The sequence below is a fragment of the Patiria miniata genome, unplaced genomic scaffold, assembly GCF_015706575.1.
Source record: "Patiria miniata isolate m_02_andy unplaced genomic scaffold, ASM1570657v1 HiC_scaffold_6, whole genome shotgun sequence".
Classification (NCBI taxonomy): domain Eukaryota; kingdom Metazoa; phylum Echinodermata; class Asteroidea; order Valvatida; family Asterinidae; genus Patiria; species Patiria miniata.
In genome coordinates this window covers 25788897-25795595 of record NW_024037073.1, presented here as the reverse complement: position 1 = coordinate 25795595, position 6699 = coordinate 25788897, and the positions used below count along the sequence as shown (strand labels likewise).

Sequence of the window (6699 nt, the reverse complement as noted above, 5' to 3'; positions counted from 1 at the left end):
TTTGAGTCACTTTAGGATCCCATAGGCCAACTGTTCGCATTATTAAAACCCAAAGAAATAATGTCGTGATGATAACTCAAGCTTATTCAAATAAGTATATATTCTTTTGATTATTTAAGAATTCTTATTTTCATGTAGACCTTGTAAATGCTCAAAGGATTACGCTAAAAGGATTTGCCTTTGAGAAAGGTCTTGCTTTAGACTGAAAATATTCTGTCGCTAAAAACAAAAATTCATTATGGGATCATAGCCTAAAGAAAACAATAACGATGTTGAACGTTCCATGTGACCCAGTTAATGTTAATAATAGAGTGGTGTTATGTGATGGAAATAGGCATGGTTGCGGGGCATTTGTGTTTTTTAACACTACTTTTCTTGTTGTCACTAAGGTACATGTCACTGGTGACGTCACAGGATCTGAAACTTTTGAAGAAGGAGAGACATCTCAAAGATTTTGAAGGTGGGGTGTAGAGGGTAAGGGCATTTTCGACTGTTTGCCAGTAATTCATTTACACCACTATTTGTCCAAGCAAAGACTCTAATTCAAACAACATCGTGTAATGATGACGTCATGATGACGTCATCAGGTGTTTATTTATAGGCAATTAAATTGTGACACTTTTAATATTTAAAATGCATAAGAAGTCAACCGTACGCGTCCGCAGCATTCTGTTGCCGGCAAGTGGTAGAGTAGGTTGAGGTCTTTATTTCATTCAGTGTGCGTGCAATCACGTGACCCTTGCTTCCGGTCGAAAAAGGCCAAAACCGGAAGTGGCTTATTTTTTAAAAGCGGCAATAGGTATGAACTTGCTTTTAACGGTGTTAGTCACTTGGCTGATAGTATTCTTCAAATCATCTACCGATGACGTCATGCAATCTTCGAGCGCCCTCTAGCGACAGGTTGAAAAAAAATTTAAATGTATTTTGAATAGATGTCTGAGGTGAAGTTTGTCAGAATCACCTTAATATTGGTGTATATGATGACCTTGACCCACTTAAGACGTGTGCGTAGTTTTAGGCGAATGACGTCATCAGACCGGAAGTTATAATAAAAAGACTCTTTTTCATTTGAAAATTCCTGAAAAATCAACCATGGCAGTTATATTAGTTTTTACTTCAATTGTCGATTCAAGGGTAGGTCTAAAATATTTCAAAGCATCGAGGCAATAAGCGAACTCGGACATGCCCTGCGTATGCTTAAAAGTTCAGGTTGACAATACATCTGCTTTAAAATATGCACAGGACGTCCACAATGTATATGTACATGCACGAACGTTGTACATACGCACATACATCGTATGTCAGTCAGCCCGCAGAGCACGTGTTGCTGAGGTCAAATCCTGTCCACAGTGACCGTTTTAGCCGATTCCGCCTAACTTTGACAGATTTTATGTTCATGCATGCGCATAGTCAGGGACTTATAATTGATAAAAAAATCATTCTGCAGAAAAGCCCTATGTTACGTATTTAAAGGTGCAGTTTTTCTGCAGTGGGATTTTCCACAAGTCTTTTCCTATACAACACTGATGTCTTACTGAGTTGTTCTGAACTTCGGCCAAGAATTACTATGAGAAGGACAGAGAAATCATATTTTTTCGCGCTGTCATTTGATTCAAAATATTCCCAAGAGTCAGAATATCAAGTACTATTTTCTGAAAATGTTTCAGTTCAAAAGCAAATCACATATTTAAAGGTGCAGTTTTTCTGCAGTGGGATTTTTGAGCCCATTGACTTTGAATTTCATCTAAAAATATGCGGACTTTGGATAACTGCGCTGAATTACCCCAAGCTAGACTTGCCCTAAATTAAATAGCTGGGAAAAGTGTCACGATATAAATAACACTATTTTCTACTCACAATATTAGTTGTGGAGACAGCAAATGGCAAGTGAAGTGCGCCGCACCTGCGGCGTACACGTAACCAAGCTCCTTAGCAACTTTAAGCTACGCGCTATAAATTTGGCTTCAGTAAGCGCCCAACTATGCGGTTTGTGCATGCAGTGTAATGCCAATGCGCCCAATTCCGCACCGCACACTAAAAGAGCCCAACGCGCAACAGCGCTTTCACTGGTACCCTGTACTGCCAAGCACTCATGCTTGCGCACTATGTACATTTTATGTGCGCAGCTAAAAAATTTCTTATTTCTACCACCCTATAAAGACCAAACCGAAGCTGCAGAGCATCAGTTTCAGCACTACAAGCAAGGGTTACATTAATAGTCACTAGAGTCATGTTTCTCCAATGTCCTAGGGTGTAGCCAGTAGTGTCACTGAATGACTTGCCACCGAAGGACCACTTGCCCCTGCAGGCCTCCCAGGAAGATTGCGTGCATGAGTGACGTGGAGGACTTCAGCGGGAGCTTATGGAACACAGCCTCAGCTGTGCACAGGCCCGTCACCAAGGGGGGGGGGGGGGGGGGGGTGGTGGGCCGGGCCCCCCTCGGCGAGCAATTGGCCCCCCAAACGGTGGGCCCCCCTTGTTGGTACTATTTGGCCCCTCCTGATGCTCAGGGCTGGCGACGGGCCTGGCTGTGCACAAAACATACAGGTTAGTAATCATCTCATTGGAGAGGGCATCCCCTGCCCAAATTTCTGGGTCAAAATTTCATATTTCACAAGTTCCTCATTCAAATGCCACCTACATGAACATGCACCGAAGCCAATGAATTGAACAAATCTCAACCAGTTAACTTTGGTTGTTGACATGTAATAGTTTACAAATAATGAATGTTTGTAAGTGCAATGGTAAGAATAATTTCATGAGGTGACAGATGAAATGTTCCATTCCACGAGGCAACAATTTTACCTCCGAATGAAATTATTCTTTCCATTGCACGAATGTGAAACATTCATTATTTGTTTTATATAACACCTGAATAAATCCTCTTCATCTGATTGGTTGACTTTTAATAGCCAATTTATTCAAGTTAACAACTGTTTAAAAGTTCGACAAGTTCAGAGCTGTCCCATTTAACTGATGTAAAAGGTTGAGAACTATCATATTCATTTTATCTCGATTTAAAACTATTCCACAAGTTTAGAAGTGTTATTACCAATTCATGCAAGGCAAGTTAAAAGCTGTTCCACAAGTGCAAAACTTGAACAGTGCAACAAGTTCAGAACTTTTACATCCAATTTATGTAAGTTAAAAGCTGTTCCGCAGTGCCACCATTCGCAGCAGTCAAACCGTGCAATGGAAGTTCTATTCACCATGCAATAGAACCTTCATTGCACTGTGTGCTGCGTGCCGCGTGTGCGCCGTGCGTTGAGACAAAGAATTCAATGACATGTGATCAATGATCCACCAATCAGATGACAGGGATTTATTCAGGTGTTTTATAAAGAGAGACAATTAATGGAGGTGGCAGTGACTAATTAATTACTTGTGTAAATAATTGTAATTTATTAGATACTATTATGAATATTAGTATTTGCATTTGCAACTGTATACCTTTTACCGACATGAAATAAATGTTGAACAATGAGATTTATAGTTAACAAGGGGTAAATTAAGCTTCAAAATCAAACAAGCCCAATGATATGTCCCACAGTGACCAAAGAATGGCCCAGCAGGGGTTGGTCACAATAGTAAAGTTCCCCATTCCTCAATGCCCCATGCGCACGTAAAAAAAACAAGGTAACACTCATCGCTAAGAGAAGGAGTTTGCCCGGTGTTTTTGGCAGTGGCTGCTTAATGCGTTGCAGCAGCTTGTGAACTTTTTTTTCTTGAAGAGGTAGAAGAAGACAAAATCGACCGCGAGAAAAGGCAACACACACGCGAACCGCAGATAAATTGTTTTTATATATCTTGTATGATTTCCTGTAAAATATTGTGCAGGGATGCTGAGCAAGAGCTTGCGACCAATATCCGCCGTCTGCAAATTGAACAGTGAGCTTCTTAAAACTAACCAAAAGATGGAGAGGCAGCTTGGCGACACCAGAGCCAACCTGGCTGCCTCCAGGCAAGAGTGCAGCGGCCTGAAGCAATCCATTGCACAGGTGACCGCGGCACAGGCTGGCATCACGGCCGAACTATCCCCCGCTAAAACCATGAAAAATGATAAATCGAGAATATTTTGAGAAAAACAGGAATTTTTTGGGAAAATATGTTTTGCCCCCCTCTAGAAAGAAATCCTGGCTATGCCCATATTTCCAGCTCTTGTACAAAACTTTACCCGAAACCGTTTATTTAGCTTCACTGTGCATGTCTGTCATTATGCGAGGAGCCAGGCGCGAGTAAGCTGGGGGAAGTTATCGAACGCATTCCTCATAAAATTATTCTTACCAAAAAAGGATAATTTACATCTTGTAAAATTTTTAAATCCTGCCCAGGTTCCAATCTGAAGTCCATCCAGATGATTCTTAATAAGACAGCAGACGGTACAGGCATAGACTCCAACACCCTGGCCTTACAGATGAAGGGCCATCCTGAGCTGAGGGACAAGCTTCATGTCGTCACCTCTTGAGGGCCTTTGCCTGTCTACCCTGGGGTGGTCAACTCAGAATTACCTGGTAGGTACAGTGGACTCTCTGCCCAAAAACTCTTCCTTTTAAGGAAAAAGGTTAGATGGAACTCTTGAACGCATTGTCGCCCAACACCTTGTGCTGATGTTAAGATATTGGATGATCGTAGTGCAGTGTTTATACAGCACTCTTATACCACACTCTTGGATTGCTCACACTTATTACCCCTGTTCATCAGGCCATGAGAACACTTTCCTGCTGAAGCTCGAGATCAGCAGTATATGGTCTGCACCCCCCATATATACTCAATGGAGAGAGGTAATTGTAGTAATGTATCTTGCCCAAGAACAACAGCGACGTGTCCCCTGTCAAGGTTGACCCAACATGACATCATGCATGAGTCAAACATGGGAACCTTTTGACCACAGGATTCCCCCCGATTTTTAAACACTGTATACTCAGTGTGTTACCTCCTGAGTAAAAGTTGGAAAAAAACCTCCATCTTATGCAAAATTCCATCTTATGTATGCGATACTCGCTGCTATGTACATCATATCCCCTTAGATCGGTGGATGAGTGGTAAGACATCTGCACTAGAAAGCAGGAGGTCGTGGGTTCGAGTCCCACCCGAGGAATTTTTTCCAACTTTCACTCAGGAGGTAACACACTGACCATTTATACTGTCCGTTTATACGTACAGTTAATACGTCGGTGAAGGGCAAAACCTAATTGATTTACATCACCCCGACGCAAAATTCCATCTTATGAATACTGCATCAAATAAGTCATACATCTTTTGCATAAAAACATTTGTTGTGTGGGAGAGGGAAGTACCTCAGACAGTCAGACCACCATTTAAACAGAAGATCTGACCTGACACGTGTACATGAGGACATACAAGGGCCTCATGATTCTGACATTTAGTATGCCTGTACAAATTTTAATAATGTTGAACCCTGCGTCATAGGTCAATCTAACAATCTACGCACTAACCAGCTGACAATCTACGCCCTTGCCAGTATCAGACTTTAAACGGCCAGCAAGAACCTGCCGTTTTGAGTCTGTGTTTAGATTAACCACCATTTTGCTCGTCTCAGTTTGAATATTCTTTGGGGTCTTTTTTCCTCAGAGGATCTCAAGACATCTATCACCAGGCATCTTCTCAACATGCATCTCGACCCCAAATGGCAAGCTCAACTGAACCAATACATGGTGTCCAAATTTGTGCCGGTTACGCTGGATCAGAACAAAGGTTTGTTAAAATAAACAAACAAATGTCCCGATAAACCAAAAAGGGAAACCGACGATTATTTCATTATAAAATATATTGCATTATTACAATATAACAATTGTAACAAAATAAGGAGACAATGCTATATTTTAAAAAATAATAATAAATCGTTGTTGAAATCAGTACTCATAAATTGTAACTTGTCATGATGCAATTTTGTGCTCTAAATTAATAATGAAAGATACATATTTTATAATGTAAACATGTTTTTTATTTTTTTTATTTTACTGAAACCAAAGAGACTATTTGTCAATGTTCAAGTTATTGTCACATCTTGCTGTGTGCAATGAGTTCGTTAGCAGGGCTCAAGTTTTGTGTGAAAACAGTACCTGAAAGTATTATTTACTGGACCAATGTACATTGGCAGTTAAAATTGAAACACTGTTACTTAGAGCCATGTGAATCATTTGCAGTTACCGGGAGAAGCATTGATTTAATGACAAAACTCTGCTCAAAGTCAAGATAGGAGTGGTACCAAATACCCTTTGAAAATATTCCAGCTGAAATTGTTTCGTTTGGATGAAAACTGAGGTGGTGTTGAAAGAGGGTGTCCACGGAACATTTTAACATTAATGCATTAGCAATGGAATCGAGTTACAAGACACCCCAAAAAAGTGAATGTATTTCCTCGGTTTTCTTAAAATGTATGCTATCTGATCAACCTTCAACAGGTTAGTTGTCATGCACCCTGCTTCAGACTTTTAGCAATTTTGTTGCTTCAAACAAAAGTAAAGGCACAAGAAGCAAATAATCATATGTACCTTTTAAGAAAGTTGCAGTCATTAGGATTATACAAGAAGTGCATTTCATTGCTTCTGATGGTAAACGGGAAACATCAAATGTGAACATTTTTAATAGTCAAATGAGTCTTGCATATGTAGGATTAGTCATGATCACGATAATCTGAGACCAGATTTAGACAACACATGCAATCATGAAAGGCAT

The 6699-nt window shown here is 40.4% G+C and overlaps 1 long non-coding RNA gene across 3 annotated transcripts; it reads left to right on the top strand.

Annotated features, from left to right (window-relative positions):
- The first annotated feature begins 2436 nt into the window (after positions 1-2436).
- On the top strand, positions 2437-5684 carry LOC119743502. 3 transcript variants are annotated; one of them, XR_005273040.1, is made up of 4 exons: positions 2437-2547; positions 3838-3998; positions 4332-4511; positions 5593-5684. It is a non-coding gene; the product is annotated as an uncharacterized LOC119743502 (long non-coding RNA). The 3 variants fall into 3 exon arrangements; XR_005273038.1 differs by lacking the exon at positions 3838-3998 and having other exon boundaries at positions 2438-2547; XR_005273039.1 differs by lacking the exon at positions 2437-2547 and having other exon boundaries at positions 3777-3998.
- Positions 5685-6699: the final 1015 nt, after the last annotated feature.